This window comes from Papio anubis, chromosome X (genome assembly GCF_008728515.1).
Source record: "Papio anubis isolate 15944 chromosome X, Panubis1.0, whole genome shotgun sequence".
Classification (NCBI taxonomy): Eukaryota; Metazoa; Chordata; class Mammalia; order Primates; family Cercopithecidae; genus Papio; species Papio anubis.
In genome coordinates this window covers 121,116,449-121,138,081 of record NC_044996.1, presented here as the reverse complement: position 1 = coordinate 121,138,081, position 21,633 = coordinate 121,116,449, and positions in this window count along the sequence as shown.

Below are 21,633 nucleotides of genomic sequence, written 5' to 3'. Positions count from 1 at the left end.
GACTTTCCATTTCTCTTTGGTAGATTTTATCAATTTCTTTTGATCTGTAGCCCAGTTCAGTGAGGTTCTTATTACTTTTCACAGTTGCTCCTCTAGGATCTTAGCTTTACAGATTTCATATGCATGCCTTCTATGTCTTTATCCACACGGCTGATAAAATATCAATTAATAAAAGTGTTGAATAGATTAGGGTCAACCTGGGGCATATCACTTTTGATCTCCTGGTACGGAAATAGTTTTTTAATCAACTAAGCAATCACTTATATATACTATCATCCAATTACATGTCTCCTTCCTGTCCAAAAGGACGTCACACACTGGGTTGAAACCAAGACACACGAAATATACAGCATCTTCTTAATTGATCAGTCTAGAAATTGCTGTCTCCTAAGCCACAATGAGATGCCACTTCTCACCTACTAGGATTTATAAGGAAAAAAAAAATGAAAATAACAAGTGTTATTAAGGATGTGGAGAAATTGGAACCCTCATGCATTGTTGATGGGATTGTAAAATGGTGCAGCTGCTGTGGGAAATAGTTCGGCAGTTCCTCAAAAGATTAAACACAGAACTATCACATGACCCAGCAATTCTGCTCCTACGTATTTTCAGTTCAAAAGAATTGAAAGCAGGAATTCAAACAGCTATTTGTACCCCAATGTTCATAGCAGCATTATTCACAATAGCCAAAAGGTGGACACAACCTCTTGTTGTGTCTATCCACCAATGAATGGGCAAATAAAATGTAGCATATACCTATAATATCATTCAGCCTTAAAAAGGAAGGAAATACATGCTACAACATGGATGAACCTGGAAAACATTCTGCTTAGTGAAATAAGCCAGACACAGTAGGACAAATATTGCAGGATTCCACTTATATGAGGTGCCCAGGATAGGCAAAGTCATAGAGACAGAAAGTAGAATAGAGTTTACCAGGGGCTTGGAGGAGGGGGAAGGAGGAGTTATTGTTTAAAGGATACAGAGTTCTTGTTGGGGGTGATGGAAAAGTTATGAGTATAGATAGCGGTGATGGTAACACAACATTGTGAATGCCACTGAATCGTATACTTATGAGTGGTTAAAATGATAAATGTTACTTTATATTTTGCCACAATACAATAAGCAGAAAAAATTGCCCCCCTGAAAAGAGATGCTTCCCCCACAAAAAAGAAAGTTAGTTGGTATAACTTCAAATGTGTACCTTGGGACCATAGAGTTGGCAGAAAAGTTAGCACAAAACAAAGCTTTAGCTTTGCATCGAGGTATTATTTTAAAGCAGTTTCTTGGGAAATAATTTGATGAAAGCTTCATTTTTATGTTTTGGAAGTAAAGCAGTTTTTCCTTAGTCAGAAATTTTGTGGATTCAATTAAATCCACTACATGTATTGAAGAAAGTATGCACTGAAAGAATTAAAAGGCCTGGCCTCTGCTATCTTGGAGAATGCCCCAAATCCCAGTTGTTTTTTCCCCTTAAAAAATTGTGGTAAAACACACGTAACATAAAATTCATGGCTGGGCATGGTGGCTCATGCCAGCACTTTGGGAGGCTGAGGTGGGTGTATCACCTGAGGTCAGAAGTTTGAGACCAGCCTAGACAGTATGGTGAAACCATGTCTCTACTAAAAATACAAAAATTAGCTGGGTGTGGTGGCGCATGCCTGTAAGCTTAGCTACTCGGGAGGCAGAGGTTGTGATGAGCCGAGATTGCGCCACTGCACTCCAGCCTGGGCAACAGAACGAGACTCTGTCTCCAAAGGAAAAAAAAAAAAAAAAAATCATCTTAACCATTTTTAAATGTATAATTCAGTGCCATTAAATACATTAATAATGTGCTACCGTCACTACCATTCACCTCCGTAACTCATTTTATCTTAGAAAACTGAAACTGTACACATTAAACAGTAACTCCCCACTCCCCATTCCCCCAGCCCCTGGCAACCACCATTCTGTTTTGAGACAGGGCATCACTCTATCACCCAGGCTGGAGTACAGTGGCGTAATCTTGGTTCACTGCAGCCTTGACCTCCTGGGATGAGGTGATCTTCCCACCTCAGCCTCCTGCATAGCTGGGAGTACAGGTGTGCCTCCCCACACTCAGCTAATTTTTTGTATTTTTGTAGAGATGGGGTTTTGCTATGTTGTTGAACTTCTGGGCTCAAATGATCCACCTGCCTTGGCCTCCCAAAGTGCTAAGATTACAGGCATGAGCCACCGCACCCGGCCACCATTTTTTCTGTGTCAATTAATTTACTCTAGATACCTCGTATAGGTAGAATCATGCAGTATTTGTCTTCTTGTGTCTGGCTTAGTAGAATGTCATCAAGGTTCATCCACGTTGTAGCATGTGTCAGAATTTCTTTCAAGGTTAAGGAATATTCCCCAGTTGACTTTAGATTCATTTGTCTTGTAGTATAAGGATGCAATTATTATTATATTCTGTCCTTACCCTTAGAGAATAACACCTTGTAGCACTTGATTGTGGGTTCTCTGGGGTGAGAAACCATGTGCTATTTATTTTAATCTGGCACTTGACACATTAATGCTTGCTGGATGGACAAATAGTTAAGAGATGTCAAAAGTAGACACCATGTGGCTCTTCTGGGCAGGACCTCATGGAATGCCCACATGGAGATGGGGACACTGATGGGTCCAGATTCTGACCTTGTTCTAAAGTTTCAGAATATGGTGATGCAACTCTAGAAAGCTGATTTCTGTTAGCTCGTGAGATTGTTTTGTATTTTATCACAACTTTGAGACATAATTCATATAATTTACTGATTTAAGATGTACCATTCAATAATTTTTAGTATATTCACAGACTTGTACAACCACCACCAGTCAATTTTAGAACATTTTTGTCCCCTGTTAGAAGAAACTGGTACCTTTTGGCAGTCACTCCCCAGTTTTACCTCCCCCAGCCCCTGGCAACCACTAATGTGCGAAGTTCCATCTCTCTAGATTTGCCTATTCTGGGTCGGGTGTGGTGGCTCACGCCTGTAATCCCAGCACTTTGGGAGGCCGAGGCGGGTGGATCACCTGAGGTCAGGAGCTCCAGACCAACCTGGCCAATATGGAGAAAACTTGTCTCTACTGAAAAATACAAAAGTTAACCAAGCATGGTGGTGCATGCCTGTAGTCCCAGCTACTCGGGAGGCTGAGGCAGGAGAATTGCTTGAACCTGGCAGGAGGAGGTTGCAGTGAGCCGATATCATGCCACTGTACTCCAGCCTGGGTGACAGAGTGAGACACTGTCTCAAAAATAAAATAAAATAAAAAATAAGAGGTTTGCCTATTCTGGACACTTAATATGGAATAATATGTGTCCTTTTGTGCCTGACATCTTTCACTTAGCATGTTTTCAAGGTTCATCTATGTTGTAGCACTTCATTTCTTTTTAATGGGCAAATAATATTCCATCATGTGGCTATCCCAAGTTTTATTTTTCCATTCATCGTTGATGAATGTTATAGATTGAATTGTGCTGGCTTCCAAAAAAAAAAGTTATGTTGAAGTCCTAACCACCAGTACCTCAGAATGCGACCTTATTTGGAAATAGGGTTGTTGCAGATGTAATGAGATAAGATGAGGTCATATTGGAGCAGGGTGAGCTCTTAACCCAATATGACTGTAGTATCCTCATAAGAGAAGAGGGACAGAAACACATAGGGAATATGCCACGTGACGACAGAGGCAGAGGCTGGAGTTATGCAGTTGCAGGCCACGGAAGTCCAAGGCTTGCCAGTCACCACCAGAAATTGAAAGAGTCAGGGAAGGTTCTCCCTTAGGGCCTTCAGGGGTAGCATGGTCATGCCAGCCTTTGATTTTGGACTTCAAACTTTCAGAACTGTGAGAGGATAAAGCTGTGTGTTAAGTCACCCAGTTTGTGGAATTTTGTTATGGCAGCCTGATATGGTTTGGATTTATGTCCCTGCCCAAATGTTTATGTTGAATTGTAATCCCCAGTATTGGAATAGGGGCTGGTGAGAGGTGATTGGATCATGGCGGCAGATTTCTTCCTTGCTGTTCTCGTGGTAGTGAGTGAGTTCTTGTGAGATCTGGCTGTTTAAAACAGTGTAGCACCTCCCCCTGCTCTCTCTTCCTCCTCCCCCGGCCAGGGCCACGTAAGACAAGCCTGCTTCCCCTTTGCCTTCCTCCATGATGGAAAGTTTCCTGAGGCCTCCCCAGCCATGTTTCCTGTACAGCTTGCAGAATTGTGAGTCTATTAAGCCTCTTTATAACTTAACCAGTCTCAGGTAGTTCTTTATAGCAATTAATCCATTCTCATGAATGGATGAATACATAGCCCTAGGAAACTTACACAATGGGTATCTGGGTTGCTTCCAATTAGAGACTCAGTTTTAATATTATGTCTGCATTATGTGTGAAATAATGCTTTTGGATCAGTCAAGCACATCGTCTCAGTTAATTCACACAACAAACTTGTGAGGCAGGTATAATTCTCTCCAATTTCTCAATTAAACTAAGGCCTTGGCTGGGTACCGTGGCTCATGTCTGTAATCTCAGCACTTTGGGAGGCTGAGGTAGGTGGATCACTTGAGGTCAGGAGTTTGAGATCAGCCTGGCCACCATGGTGAAATCCCATCTCTACTTAAAAAAAAAAAAAAAAAAAAAATGCTAAGGCCCAGAGAAGATATTAAAGGGCCAAGCTAGGATTTAAATCCAGGTCTTCTGATTCTAGGTTTAACGCTCAACAAACCAGAATGCCAAGAAAGTAACTTACAGTAGGAGAGGCAAATGGGTAAGAGAGTATATCTTTCCCTGAGAAAGATATAGCAATGACAATAGCTAGCATTTATTGAGTATTTACTAAGTGCTGGGCACTGTGCTAAATACCTTTTTACATGTGGCAAACACTGCTAGTTGCCTACATGTCTTCCTCTTCTTCCTAAGAGAAACCCGAGCTACCCAATGTTTCAATGATACCAGCTGAAAATTTCATTTCCCAGCGTTTATTGCAACCAGAGCTGATCAAGTGTCATATCTTTAGGCAATATAATTTCTGTGGAAGTTGCAGTGAATTTCCAATGTGGCAGAGATAGTTAGCAGTACCCCCAAAGATTCATGTTCGCTTTCCATGGCATAGAGATGCTACTGGGAAGAACTGCCCATTTGGGGACTATATTTTCTGGCTCCCTTTGAATCTATGTGGACCCATGTGACTGAAGTCTGGCCAATAAAATGTGAGCCAAAATATACCTTGATTCTAGACCTGATTCATAAACCTTCCTACACAATTCCCCACGCTCTCTCTCTCCCCGCATCTGCTGGCAACACATTCATGCCTATTATGACCCTGGAAGCCACATCTTCTAAACTGGTCCCTGCAGGACCACACTGAGCAGAGCTACATCCCGTCCTCTCCCCATAACTCCCGCTCCCTGCTATCAATTGGCCTTGGCAAGAGTGAGAAATAAATTTCTATTGTGTTAATCCACTGATGAGTAGGGCTTGTTTGTTTTAGCACTTAGCCTACCCTGCCTTAAACATCTGGGAAAGCTTTTGCTTTCTTGATTCAGTCATCACCCCTCCTTCCTTTTCCCTGCCAGAAATATAGACATGATGGCTAAGCCTGCAGCAGCTATGTTGGGATCATGAGAGAAAGGTCAGGGAACTACAAAGACCTCAGCTCTGAAATCTTTGAGCCCCTTCTCCAAGGCCAGTGACCACCTACCTCTGGGCTTTCTTGTCGGTGAGAAAAAATCATCTCCTGATCTGAGGAAGCCACTATTTAGTCAGAGATTCTGTTGCTCACAATCAAACACAATTCCTAACAGATAGACTACATTGTTCACCCAACTCCTCACAGGCAAGCACTATTCACATTCCTAATTTAACTAGGAATGTTAATTTCTAAATTTAATTTCCTAAATTCAATTTCTAAGAAATTAAATGTTTTGTTGATGATCACATAGCTAAGTAAGAGACAGAAACAAGAGTATATTTGTCTGTTCTCACGCTACTAATAAAGACATACCCAAGACTGGGTAACTTATAAAGAAAAAGAGGTTTAACAGACTCACAGTTCCACACAGCTGAGGCGGCCTCACAATCATGGTGGAAGGCGAAGGAGGAGCAGAGGCATGTCTTACATGGCAGCAGGTGAGAGAGTGTGCAGGGGAATTGCGCTTTATAAAACCATCAGATCTTGTGAGACTTATTCACTATCATGAGAACAGCATGGGAAAATCCCACCCCCATGATTCAATTACCTCTCACCGGGTGCCTCCCATAATACATGGGGAGCTACAATTCAAGATGAGATTTGGGTGGGGACACAGCCAAACCGTATCACAGGGCTCTAACCATTAGGCTGCAAATATTAACCAATGTACCATATTGATTTTTTCTAGTTTTTTCCTAAAAATGCCTATTGTTCTATCTTGCATGGCATCATTACATAAGATCTTGAAATCAGAAACCCAAATTCAACCACTTATTTTTTAATTCAAATATATTTATGGGTATATTTTCAAGCAGCAATGTTAGAAGATAATGCTTCACACAGCTGAGCATAAGGACGGAGAAACAATCCGCAATCTTAGAAATATATCACCATTTGAACTTGCCATATTAGCAATGAAGTAAGATTGATTACATTACAAAAGAATCTCTTGGTGGCTAAGTCATTTGGTTTGCAACAGGACTAAAAGGTAACAATTTAAAAGAATCCAAACTTTCATATTTATTATATACTTATTTTCTTTTTTTGAAACAGGGTCTCCATTTGTTGCCCAGGCTGGAATGCAGTGGTACGATCATGTCTAGCTGCAGCCTCAACCTCCCAGGCTCAAGTGATCCTTCCACTGCAGCCTCCTGAGTAGCTGGGACTACAGGCGCATGTCACCACACCCAGCTAATTAAAAACATTTTTTTGGTAGACACGGGGTCTCCCTATTTTGACCAGGCTGGTTTTGAACTCCTGGGCTCAAGTGATCTACCCGCCCCTGCTTCCCAAAGTGCTGGGATTACAGGTGTGAGCTTCTGTGTCCTACCATTATTCTTTTCTTAATCCAATTCTTCCTTAGAAATACTGTATCACACTTTGATGCTTTAAAATATACTATTTCTTTCCTTGATTTAATTCTCTTCTTTCAGTGGCATAAAAGTACTTATCATCTTCGCTTCTTTCTCTCACATAGAGTGCCTGTTCTACATCTGCTGTCCTCCAGGAATTAAATAACCAGCTTATAAGCCTGGGATCCCCTGGATGTAAACTGACTATAGGGGACAAACAGAAAAGACAACCAGGAGGAGGCTAAGTGGGTGGCTCACGCCTGTAATCCCAGAACTTTGGGAGGCTGACGTGGGCAGGTCACTTGAGGTTAGGAGATCGGGACCAGCCTGGCCAACATGGTGAAACCCCACCTCTACTAAAAATACAAAAATTAGCTGGGCTTGGTGGTGTCTGCCTGTAATCCCACCTACTTGGGAGGCTGAGGCAGGATAATTGCTTGAAGCTGGGAAGCAGAGGTTGCAGTGAAACATGATCACGCCACTGCACTCCAGCTTGGGTGACAGAGTGAGAATCTGTCCCCCCAAAAAAGACACCCAGGAGGGTGTGAGGATGAATATGCCCCAGTAAACAACTTGACTCCTCTAGGGGATATATTTTGGGGTATCTACCTAGCCAAAAAACCAGTGATTACCCCTGTCACCAGGAATTCTCTCTCCAAACTCCGTCACCACGCCCCCAGTTTTCAAAGTGATACCCCTTGTAGGGTGTTTGTACGTTCATTCCCACCTCATTGGCTACAGAAAATTGCCTGGCTTCAGCATCTAACCCAAGGGCAACTAAAATCTCTTTTCCAGGAAATTTGGAAGTTTAATTCTATGACATTCAAAGTCCATCTGGGTTTTAGGACAGCAGAGATGTAAAAGCTCAGAAATAGCGGCAGGTGTGCTGAAAGCTGAAATGCAGAGAGAAGAATTAGTCGTGCGGAGAAAAGCAAGATAAAGAGAAAGGAGAAAGAGAGAGGAAATACAATTCCCCAGCTTCCCAATAATATGAGTTTGATTTTAATCCCTTTCTAGGTCTTCACTGTGTAAGTTCCATAAGGCAGGCCAGTAGCCTTATAATGAATTCTCGCTTTGGTTAAGTTCACTTAAGTTGGTTTCTATATTTGTAGCCAGGGCCCTAATTGACACACGTTACAAGAATAGCTCCAGTGATAAATGTGTCAACAATAGCTAATGGATCTAGTAGATTTCTTAAGTAAAAGCTGATGGCCAGGCACGGTGGCTCAAGCCTGTAATCCCAGCACTTTCGGAGGCTGAGGCGGGTAGATCACGAGGTCAGGGGTTCAAGACCAGCCTGGCCCAGCTGGTGAAACCCCATCTCTACTAAAAATACAAAAATTAGCTGGGCATGGTGGCGGGTGCCTGTAATCCCAGCTACTCGGGAGGCTGAGGCAGAGAATTGCTTGAACCCAGGAGGCAGAGGTTGCAGTGAGCCAAGATCGTGCCACTGCACTCCAGCCTGGGCAAAAGAGCGAGACTGTGTCTCAAAACAACAACAACAAAAACACACACACTCACCAAAAACAAACAAAAAACAACAAAAAAACCACACACACACAAAAAAACCCCACAAAAACACAAAAATTAGCCAGCTGTGGTGGTGTGTGCCTGTAGTCCAAGCGGCTCAGGCGGCTGAGCCAGGAGAATGGCTTGAACCTGGGAGGCAGAGTTTGCAATGAGCTGAGATTGCACCACTGCACTCCAGACTGGGAGACAGAGCGAGATTCCATCTCATAAATAAATAAGCAGCTATTGTAAGGTTTCCAGTAGGAAAGTGGTCTATGAACCACCATATAGAAAGATTGACTGCTGGGTGTGGAATGGGGCAAGAGCAGGAGAGAGAGGGGCTGATACATTCGGGAGACAACTGCAGTACCAAGGTGGCAGGCGTTAATAGCTTGGATCAGGCAGGTGGCCGTGGGGGTGGTGAGAAGCGGGTGAATGTTAGTTATGCTTCAGAGAGAGAGAGAGCGCTGATTGGGAGGGATGAGGGAAAGGAAAGAATCAAAGAGGAATCCAAGTGACTGGCTTAACAAGCAGGTAGATTTGGGGACCATCTCCTGAAATGGAGAATACTGGACAAAGATGGTCAATTGGGATATTGGAAGTTTCTTTGTAGGCCCCCATTTTGGTGATTCCCCACTGTTGTAGGTTGAGGAGAGAAAGAGAGAAGCCTAATTTACTCAAACAGGGAATGATATATGTATTAGAGAAGCCAGTCCATCGGGGGCAGTCTGAACTGGGCTGGGAATGTTTGGTATCTACAAGATAGTACGGGCTGAAAATTACATATGCGCCTCCCTGGGCAGAGAGGGAGGGGGAAGGGAGGCTGAGTGTGAAAAAGTGAGTTTGAGGCTTGCCAAAGATTATTTGTCATGGGTTCATTATCTCTGATTAAAGGAGAACAAATTCTACTTAAAAGGCAAGCAATTAGAAAATTAATTGACTTAACTGCAACGTACATACCCCATACACAACATATTGGTCTCAAAAGTTGTCTGTGGTTGTGATTTTCATAAAGCAGTGGCTCTAATCCTGGCTGTACATTAGAATCTCTTTTTTTAAAAGACGGAGTCTCACTCTGTCACCCAAGCTGGAGTGCAGTGGTGTGATCTTGGCTCACTGCAACTTCCACTTCCTGGATTCAAGCAATTCTCCTGGCTCAGCCTCCCAAGCAGCTGGGTCTATAGGCCTGTGCCGCCACACCCAGATAATTTTTATATTTTTAGTAGAGATGGGTTTTCACTATGTTGGCCAGGCTCGTCTTGAACTCCTGACCTCAGGTGATCCACCCACCTTGGCCTCCCAAAGTGCTGGCATTACAGGTGTGATCCACCGTGCCTGGCAGTAATCTCTTGATGGCATTTATAAAACACCACTGCCCAGAATTTACCCCCGACCAGTGAATTGAAATCTTTAGGAGTAGGGTTCAATTACCAGTATTTTTCTTCCAAAGCTCTCCTCAGATTATTCCGACATGTAACTATGGTGTGTGAAAACCATTGGTAAAAAGCAGTTTAAACATAGCTCATGTCATTTGAAAATGGCCATTTTGGTAAGCTGTTGCCCTTCAAGTAATAATTTTAAACTAAGCAGTACCTTGAACCAAGAAAAGACAATTTGTCTTGATTTTCTGAGTGCTTTTTCATACCACAATGTATTAAATGTGTCCATCATTCAATGGCAGTTTTTCACATGGAAATCTTAAAACGAAACTCACCAACCAATTCATGTCCAAGCTACTCAGTTGGTGGATGACCTAATGTATTACTTTTCAGCAGATCGATTCTACCAGAGATGGAATCATCACTGTGAAAAATGTCCTTGCTTTCCTCACCGGTGTTGAATGGCAGCTCCTGGTCTGTCTCAGTTCAGAACACTCAGTGGCTTGCAAAGCCAGCTGTTTTCATGGTCGACTGTTTCACACAGCTTGGTCAGAACCACATTAATGGGAACGCTGCCGCTGCTGAACTATGAAATTTCCTGATTAAGGAAATGAAAGGAAATAAGACATTAACTAGCACCTACACAGAGCACACAAACTTGGGGAGTTTTTTTTTTTTTTTCCTTTGGGAGAATTAAAAGCAGAAGATGCTGCTATTACAATTCCCTGAAATAAGATGACAGAACCAAGGACGAACATTTAACAGCTGTTTTGGAACTGATTCTGGGAATAAACAAAAAGCTGCCTATGGTTTCGCCACAGTTAAAAAGCACAGGCTCTGTGATTCATACATAGTCTATAGCATGTGAATGGAGCCAAAGGAATGATACCAAGAAAAGACAATGACAAAAAGGGAGGTTTAATCATCATGATGGTTGCAATTATAATTAAATGTTAACTTGAGAAGAGGATTGCTTCACTCTGCTAAGGACGCCAAGGATTTGAGGGGTGTCTACAGCAAGTGGACCAAAGGCTGTTGAAATTTCTCTCCCTACTCAAAGAACTTCAAACTTTAATCTATTAATATTTATAAAAGAGAGAAGGAAAATATTATTTTGATAGCTGGTATGAAAATTCTTAGGTTTCAATTCTCTCTCCTCCCTTCCCTTCTTCCCTCCAGGTCTCCCTCCCTCCTTTCTTCTCTCTCTTGCCTTCCTGCCTTACATTAAAAAAAAAAAAGCCTGTTTAGAGTAGAAGCTGAGATGGCAAGGGGCCTAAGTATGAACAGAACCGCTTCGCATGAAACAAGGAAAGAAATTTGTGTTTTGAACCAGAGAGAGAAAAGTAAAATGAGAAAATGGAGTAAGAAAATGGGCTGAGGAATATGGGGTATACCCTGTAACCCCCAAATCTTCAGTAAAGTTCTAAACTCACAAAATGCTCACGGGGGCGGGGGGTAGTCAGGGATCTTGTGCAACAACCGGGAAAGGGTCTGACTTTTGGCAAGGGAAGGAATCAAGAACACATGCAGAGACAACAAATTAGGGCCATGAATTAGGGCCAGGATTTGCAGAAATTGTAGGAAGGGCTGTGGATCCTCGTTGTCTATGACACCTGGGGTTTCAGCCAAGTTTACCTTAACCTCTGAAGGCCAGAGCGGCTTCATCTGGGATCTATTTGCAAGGATTTGAGAGAAGTTTCTTATACGGACACTGTCATCGGATTTATAGCTCACCCTAAATCCAGTTTTTCATTTAAGCTACATGGCTGTGAAGCCACGCTGTGGTTTTTCATTGAGTTCCGTACACTGAATTTTTTGAGTCACACCTGGAATCATCATCAAGTTTCCACGGGGCACAGGAATCTCCAGTGCACACTTCCCAATTCTGACTGCATGAGGAGTGGAAGAGGTTAGACAATATTCATTATCTGGCCAACCACATCAATCCATCCACCCATGAACTCAGCAAGCATACAGAGCACTTTCTATGTTTAAGGCATCACACTAGGCACTTGTCAACAAAGATGGACAAGACTTAGATCCCCATCTCAAGGAGCTTAGTCTAATGCCACCTGTAGTGCTGTTGAATTGTGCTCACCCAAAAAGATATGTCCAGGTCCTAACTCTGGTACCTATGAATGTGGCCTTATTTGAAAATATGGCCTTTGCAGACATAATTAAGGATCTCAGGATGAGATCATTCTGGATTTAGGGTGGGTTATAAATCTGATGACAGTGTCCTTATAAGAGACAGAAAAGGAAGACACAGATAAAAAGATGGCCAAGGGAAGATAGAGGCAGAGCGATGCATGCTGCTACAAGCCAAGCAAACTCGAGGGTTTTTCCTTTAAGCGATGTGGCTGCGAAGCCATGCAGTGGCGTTTCACCAAGTTCTGTGCACTGAATTTTTTGAGCCATACCTGGAATAATGATCAGGTTTCCACAGAGCACAGGAGTCTCTAATTTTTCCCGCAGAGGCCTTCAGAGGGAACCAGCTCTGCTGACACCTTGATTTTGGATTTCTGGGCTCCAGACTGCGAGAGAATAAATTTCTTTTTTTGCGGGGGTGGGTGGGTGGTGGGGAGACAGAGTCTTGCTCTGTTGCCCAGGCTGGAATGCAGTGGCGTGATCTTGGCTCACTACAACCTCTGCCTCCCAGGCTCAAGGGATTCTCATGCCTCAGCCTCCGAGTAGCTGGGATTACAGGTGCCCACCACCACGACCAGCTAATTTTTGCGTTTTTAGTAGAGATGGGGTTTCACCATGTTGGCCAGGCTGGTCTCAAACTCCTGACCTCAGGTGATCTGTCCGCCTCGGCCTCCCAAAGTGCTGGGATTACAGGCATGAACCACTACACCCGGCAGAATTTGTTGCTTTAAGCCACTTAGTTTGTGGTTATTTGTTACAGCAGCACCTAGGAAACCAATACAGCAACTTGTACTGCAGTAGCTAGGTACCAGGCAGAAAGGGGTAAATGCCACAACAAAAGTATAAGATTCTTTGACAGTTCAGATGGAGAAGAATTGACTTAAACTTGGTGGGAGTGCAGGAGAGGAGGTGGTTCAGAGAGGTTTTATGGTGGTGGCAACATTTGGGCTGAATCTGAGGGAAAACATACGATTTTGACATTCAGAGATGGTGGTGTAATAAATTGGTCACATGGTTCTACTTAACTCCACTTATCTCATATAGAACATCAGTGTGGCTAACAAGGAAGCAGACAGCGCCCTCTGGTGCAAATGTGAAAACACTCCTTAACAGTATCACACCCATCCTCACTAAGTTTTTTTTTTGAGACAGGGTTTCACTCTTGTCGCCCAGGCTGTAGCACAATGGCACGATCATGACTCACTGTAGCCTCGACTTCCCAGGCTCAGCTGATCTTCCCACCTCAGCCTCCTGAGTAGCTGGAACTGCAGGCACTCACCACTATGCCCAGCTAATTTTATGTTTTGTAGAAATGGGGCTTCACCATATTGCCCAGGCTGGTCTCGAACTCCTGGGCTCATGCCATCCTCCTGCCTTGGTCTCCCAAAGTGCTGGGATTACAGGTGTGAGTCATTACGCCTGGCCGCTAAATAATTTAACAGCTTTATTGAGGTATAACGGATACACACAGACCTGCACATATTTAATACATAAAATCTCAAGTGTTTGAACCTACACAAACACCCATGATGCCATCATCTTGATGGTATCAACAGACATATCCAACACCTCCCAAAGTTTTCTTGTGTCCCTTTTGTCTTGTAGTAACCTCTTAAAACGAGATTGACCCTGTCACCCTGAAATGGAGTCTCCTTCTGTCGCCCAGGCTGGAGTGCAGTGGTGCAAACTGGGCTCACTGCAACCTCTGCCTCCCGGGTTCAAGCGATTCTCCTGCCTCAGCCTCCCAGGTAGCTGGGATTACAGGCGTGCACCACCACGCCCAGCTAATTTTTGTATTTTTAGTAGAGACGGGGTTTCACCATATTGGCCAGGCTGGTCTCAAACTCCTGACCTCAAGTGATCCACCCACCTTGGCCTCCCAAAGTGTTAGGATTACAGGTGTGAGCCACTGCACCCAGCCCTGTTAATAGATTTTTAAGCACACGATACCATATTGTTAAGTGTAGGCACAATGTTGTGCAGCAGCTCTCTAGAATGTATTCATCTAGCAACCTGAACTTGAGGCCCACTGAACAGCAACACTGCATCTCCCCTACTCCTCAGTCCCTGGCAGCCACTATTGTATTCTCTGCTTCCTTGCTCTCTGCAGATCTGACTCTTTTAGATAGCCCTGGCTATGCCAGACACTGGGGTTCCCCTCTCTCCCCTGGAACTGTATTTCTGTTGAGTATCTGGGTCCAGTGAGATATTATGCACACTATTTACACTTTATTCCATGCCAAGGTGAAAAGGGGGGTTGCACCAAGCAGAAATCCCAAGAACTCCTGTCACTTTCCATTATATGGCCTGGACACTGGCCAAGCTCAAGAAGATAGCAGTCTATTATGCTCGTGCAAAGTAACTGCATTTTTTGCCATTAAAGTAACATCAAAAACCATAATTACTTTTGCCCCAACCTGATAGTTCCTTTTCCCTGGGCCCCCTCTGGTCTCTCCAAGTCAGAGAGCTCCTCCCTAGAAGAAAGTTCATCCAGTTCCATCTGACCACCCTGAGGAGTAGAGAATCCACTCGCAGGAGGAAGAAGAGAACTTTGATTCATCCATCACTTCCCCGTGAGTACAGGGTGAAGGACCCCATTGTGTCACTGCCCTGAAACCCATATAGTCCCTCCCTGATATTGAGGGGAGAGGGTAACAGAAGAGGGCTGGAGGACGGCTTGGTGCAAACCGTTTTACATTTAAGATCTCACTTTATCCTCACAAACAATTCTACATGTTTTAAGTATTATTTCTCCCCATTTCTTCCACAGTCCAGGATAGTAAAGTTCAGAGAGGTCATATAACTTTTCAATGGTCACACTGCTTAAAAAATGGAGTCAGGCAGAACTGGTTTTTCAAATCAAGCTATAATTCACATATCATAAAATTCACCCTTTTAAAGTGTTCAATTCAGTGGTTTTCAGTATATTCACAAAGTTCTGCAACTATTATCACTATTTCCAGAACACTTTCATGATCCTAAAATTCCATACCCATCAGCAGTCACTCCCCCTTTCCCAGACCCTGGCAACCACTTTCTGTCTGTATAGATTTGCCTATTCTGGACATTTCATGTAAACAGAATCATATGATATGGGGCCTTTTGGGTCTGGCATCTTTCACTTAGGATGTTTCCAAGGGTCATCCATTTTGTAGCATGAATCAGTACCTTGTTCCTTTTCATGGCAAATAATATTCCACTGTATGGATAGAAAGATCCACTCATCAGCTGATGAACATTTGGGTTGTTTTCACTTTTTGCCTTTTTTTTTTTTTTTTAAGACAGAGTCTTGCTGCCACCCAGGCTAGAGTGCAGTGGGGTGATTTCGGCTCACTGCAACCTCCACCTCCTGGGTACAAGTGATTCTTGTGCCTCAGCCTCCCAAATAGCTGGAATTACAGGTGCCCACCACCATGCCTGGCTAATTTTGTATTTTTACTAGAGACAGGGTTTCCCATGTTGGCCAGGCTGGTGTCCAACTCCTGACCTCAAGTGATCCACCCACCTCAGCCTCCTGAGTAGCTGGGATTACAGGTGTGATCTACCACGCCCAGCTAACTTTTTGGCTATTATGAATAATGCTGCTATGAACATTCATGTATAAGGTATTGTGTGAACATATGCTTTCAATCCTCGTGGGTATATACCTAGGATTGGAATTGCTGGGTCGTGTGGTAACTCTGTGTTTAACTTTTTTGAGGACCTGCCAGAGTGTTTCCATAGCAGCTGCACCCTTTACATTCTCACCAGCAATGTATGAATGTGTCAGTTTCTCCACCGTCTCACAGGCAAAACTGATTTTAAAACTCATTTCTTTCCCTTTCACTTTTAAATATATATATTATTTATTGTCTACTATGTAACAGGCACCATGCCTAGCACTGGAGATTGAGGAAAAAAAAAAAAGATATGGTCTCCCTACTCTAGGAATTCCTTAGCCCAGTGGAGACAGTAGCCTATTTATTTGTGCACAGGTTTCCCAGCCTTAGGTGTTACTTCTTGCAAAATATAAAGAGGAACTGTAAAACCCATGCTAATAATTTAAATTTTTCTTTACTTAGAATGACATGAAATAGCAAATTAAAAACACCATGACAAGTAGAGAAAGACTGTGGAGGAAAGAAAGCAGCTGTGTATTTTAGTGGTTGTAATGGCACTCATTTCTTGCTTTTTGAGCAAAGAGTCTGCATTTTCATGTTGCACTGGGCCCCACAAATCGTGTGGCCGGCCCTGCAGCTGGCTGAGCCACACAGCAAGAGTGCGCTACAAAATTACATGGGTGTGGATCCCAGGAGGGCTGAAGAATTGGGCCTTCCATGTAATTTACCACACCATGTATTTGATAGGCTGGGAAGTTTTTATTTTGTGAGGACAGGCAGATAAAAGATCTTTAAAGTTTCTTCTCAAGGGTGATAAAAGGATGACATTGGATTCAGTGAGAAGAGTTGACCACATATACTTCTGTTTTAAATTTATAAATGAGATGTAATTTGGAGCCAATTGCTGGTTTATCAACTTCAAACACTGGAAAGTCTTAGCTGGTCTTGCTCTCTGCTGACATCTTTAAGAGGGTTGTTTTTGCTAAGGAGCCCATAAATTACTCTGATTAGATAGCCCCTTGAGCTATAGGGAAGGAGAGACAGCAGCGATGTCAGAGAAAATCAGCCAGAGAAAATATTTGACTTCAATGGCCCATCACATTGATATTCCCTATTCAAATAAATCTTTTTAAAAATTTTTAGATTTAAGGGGTACATGTATAGGTTTCTTACATGAATCTATTGCATAAGGTGAAGTTTGGGCTTCCAGTATACCCATCGCCCAAATAGTGAATATTGTACCCAACAGGTAATTTTTCAACCCTTCCCCTCCCCGACCTTCTCCCCTTTTGGAGTCCCCAGTGTCTATTATTTATATCTTTATGTCCATGCATATCCAGTGTTTAGCTTCCACTTATAAGTGCGAACATGCGGTATTTGATTTTCTGTTTCTGTGCTATTTCACTTAGGTAATGGTCTCCAGCTCCATCCATGTTGCTGCAAAGAACATTACTTTATTATTTAAAAATCCAAATAAAACTTCTTTGCTATTGTTTTTTGTTTCTGGATCCAATTTCTATCATTTGTGTTATAAGTAGACTCATATTGGCTGGAAGATACAGACTTTGAACCAAGGTTGCTTCCTTTCTTCCCAAGTGTATTAGTCCCTTCTCATACTGCTAAAAAAGACATACCCAAGACTGGGTAATTTATAAAGAAAGAGGTTTAATGGACTCACAGTTCCACATGGCTGGGGAGGCCTCATAATGAAGGCGGAGGAGGAGAAAGGCACGTCTTACATGGTGGCAGGCAAGAGGACATATGCAGGGGAACTCCCCTTTATAAAACCATCAGATCTTGTGAGACTTATTCACTATCACCAGAACAGCATAGATTCAATGACCTCCCACTGGATCCCTCCCACATGTGGGGATTATTAAAATTCAAGGTGAGCTTTGGGTAGGGACGCAGAACCATATCACCAAGGTCATTTAGATAGTAACCAGAAGACCCAAGGCTAGCACCCGTATCTCCATAGCTTCTCTTTTGCTTCCAAAGAGAGTTGGACTGCCTTTTTAATAGACTATTAAGTCATTTTTACAAATATTATTTGTGGGCAACATATTTGTATTATTTGGGTCTTTTTTGACTTTAATTACTGAGATATAAATCTCCATCTGGCCAAAAAAAAGTTTAGTTTGCACAAAAACATTTCATGGATAGTTTTTAAGACTTTGAGAAAGTTCTTCGTTGGCAATTCTATTAATCATTAGACAAGAAATTACAGAAACAAACCCACTGTCTGCTTAATTCAGCTCTTCAAAAGAGTTTCACTTAGGAATATGTGTTTCCATCCCAGAAATGATTAGCGGATGGTTAAATTACAAGAGGAGGGAGAATTAACATTTTGAATGAAAGGGTATATGAGAGAGTTTGAAGTGGAAGAAAATTGCTTTCAAATAGAATGGGATTTTTGAACAAGAGAAAAACTGGTCCAGCTATTTATGTACATTACCAGTTTCAATGATTATACTTTGGGCTCCTTTTCAGCTCTGGCCAGTCTTTCTTAACCTGCTGAATGTTTCAGCTTTCAGCTTTACTTTTCCAGTTTTGCTGGAGTTATACTGCTAAAACTAGAGGCATATTGTCCACTTAGAGCTCCCTAAGATATGTGGCTACTCAGTGGTATAACAGCAGGATAAAGCTAGTCTCTCTTCCCTTTCTCACTCTTTTTTGGATTTGCTTTTGAAAGCCTATTTTGGTGAAAAAAACATAACAAAAACTACCATCTGTCTTAGTCCATTTTTATTTATTTATTTTTTGAGACAGTTTGATTCTTGTTGCCTAGGCTGAAGTGTAATGGTGCGGTCTCAGATCACTGCAACCTCCGCTTCCTAGGTTCAAGCAATTCTCCTGTCCCAGCCTCTTGAGTAGCTGGGATTACAGGTGTCTGCCACCACACCTGGCTAATTTTTGTATTTTTAATAGAGATAGAGTTTTGCTATGTTGGCCAGGCTGGTCTCGAACTCCTGACCTCAGGTGCTCTGCCCACCTTAGCCTCCCAAAGTTCTGGGATTACAGGCTTGAGCCAGTAATCCCAGTGCCTGGCCGATAGTCCACTTTTTGTTGTTATAAAATAATACCACCCACTGGGTAATTTATAAAAAACAGATTTCTTACAGCTCTGGAGGCTGGGAAATATAAAGTTGAGGGGTCTGCATCTGGAAAAGGCCTCCTTGCTGTGTCATCTCACGGCAGAAGGACAAGAGAGCACATGAGAGAGGAAGAGAGGGGTCAAACTGGCTTTTTTAACAATCCATTCCCAAGATAACTACATGAATCCATTTATATGGACAGAGCTGTCTTATAGCCTAATCACCTCTTAACCATCCCACCTCTTAATACAGTGGCAATGGCAATTAAATTTCAACATGAGTTTTGGAGGGGACATTCAAACCATGGCACCATCTTAGCCATTTTTACATGTATAGTTCGGGTGGTGTTAAGTATACTCACATTATTTTGCAACCAATCTCCAGAACTTTTTCATCTTGCAAAATGGAAACTCTATACCCACTAAACCACTGATTCCTCCACCCCATCCCCCTAGCCCTTAATAACCACCTTTCTTCGTTTCTATAATTTTGACCACTTTAGATAGTTCATATGAGTGGAATAAAAGTATTTGTCCTTTTGTGACAGACTTGTTTTGCTTAGCATGGTATATCTGAGGTTCATCCCTGCTGTAGAATGGGACAGGATTTCCTTCTTCCTTTTCTCTTTACTCCTTCTCATTACTGGGCTGACAATAGGTCTGGTCTGCAGGAGATGCACTTGCCAAGGGCCTTCACCCACAAGGACAGAAATACCTTTGTGTTCTATGCCCTGGGAGAAGCAGGCAGCACTCTAGTTAATTACTCAAAGAAAGTCTAAGAGGTGAAAGGAGTTGTCTAGGTAAAGCCATGAAAGTCACACTGACTCTAAGGGTTTTCACTGTATCAGTATGAGACAGCTTCTTTGGGACTTGATCCTGCCAGGGTGGTGGTCACAGAAGTCATTGAAGATTCTCGGGGCAAAATGTGCTTTTTCCCCCCATTTATCCATGAGTCTTCAAATACTGATGAAATGTTTAACATCTGCTAGGCAGGGGACACCTAATAGGGGCCGCTTAGCCATTTTTGCAAATCCACACTCCTGGAATGGTGAGGGGGTTAACATGAAGGTGGGGAGTCTTGGCCATGGGGGATAGGCCAGCGGATGAGGAATTCCTTCCCCTGGGCTTTGGGCGGACTGTCTTTGGGTGGACCTCATACAAGCCCTCTGGTGGGCCCCTGTGCAGTTGAGTCGTGCTTGCTAAAATGGATCACTTCTCACAGTGAACCACCTATATGCAAGCTGTCACCTCCGGTTCTGCTTGGAGGGATCTGAAGCTAAGTTCCAGCGTTTGCATCTGTTCAGAAAAACTGGATGAGGGAAAAGGCATAACTGAAATGCAGGTGCTCTCAAAAGACACTGACAGACATGAAGCAGAAACAGCCTGTCCCGAACATGTCAGAGTAAACTTCCAGATCTCCTGGCGCATCCATCCCTGAACCACCCAAATGATTCCCTGGGTGACCGCTGCAGCTGTTCAAGAGCAGAATGCCCTGACTTGTATGGACCTGGATCCCACAGATTAATGTCCTGCAGGCTCAGCTTGTCTGCTCTTGGCCAAAAGGAAGGACCGAGAAAGTGAAAAACAGCCCTGCTGGCAGCTAGGCCGTGATGTTCCCAACTGAAGATAAATAGCAACATGGGAAATAAATAATGTACAGAGAAGGCCACTCCATGACCATGTTTGGAACTCGACAGAGACAAGGCCACTCCTCAGCCAGGAAAATGATTAACAGCTTCCCCCATCCACTGCTTCTCCTTTACCAATGACAATTCCAGCCCTGTCTCAAGCTTCTCAGTTCCCAAATAAAAAGTAAGATACCCAATGATTGTATTGCCTCTGCCTCCTGACAACAGAGTTCAGAACATGCTCCTGCATCCCTAGACTCTCCTTAGAATCCCTCCACAAGTGCCTAAATCCTGTAATAACCAACCCCCACCCCCATTCTTCTTACTAAAATGCCCCACAGTCCCCCTGGAGCGAGATCTTACTGGCTGCAGCAAGTAAATGAAGCTAGTTTGGTTTAGACTAGAGATGTGTCCCTGGTGGTCTTCCTTTGGTAGGCCTCTTCGCTACCAGCTGATTCGCATTAGAAGCGATGCTAAGAGGAGCCAGGTGCAGTGGCTCATGCCTGTAATCCCAACACTTTGGGAGGCCGAGGCGGGCAGATCATATGGGGCCAGGAGTTTGAGACCAGCCTGGCCAACATGGCAAAACCCCCGTCTCTACTAAAAATACAAAAATTAGCTGGGTGTGGTGGCACATGTCTTAATCCTACCTACTCAGGGGGCTGAGGCAGGAGAATCACAAACCCAGAAGGCAGAGGTTGCAGTGAGCTGAGATCGCACCCCTGCACTCCAGCCTGGGCCGCAGAGCGAGACTCTGTCTCACAAGAGAAGAGATGCTAATGGGAAAAAAGTCACTATTTTCAAACGTTTCTCATTTTGTCTTTCTTTTCTCCTTTCTCCAGCCTAATTCAGGGTCACACATCTCTCTTTAAAAAATGTCCCTTCACTATTTCTTCCAATTGAGGTTCCAGCTTCCCAACAAGTCATTGGACCCTGTTCTCTGCTTTGTAGCCCATCAGAAAACGAACGACGCCCACTCCTCCATCTCCAAACTCCAAAACAACAAAGCCTCCTACATTATCAGGCAGAGCAATTTATCTCACTCAAACCTCACTCTACCCCGACACTCAGCATCTTTACAAATCTAAAGCGTCATTCATCAATTAGAAACGCAAACTAACCTAAATATCCGATAATAGTGCATCAACTAAGTGGGCTATCTTGTAGCTGTTAAAAAAAAAAAAAAGGGCAATTAAGGCAACCTGGAAACCAAAAGCATTGCTTATGAAATAATTGTT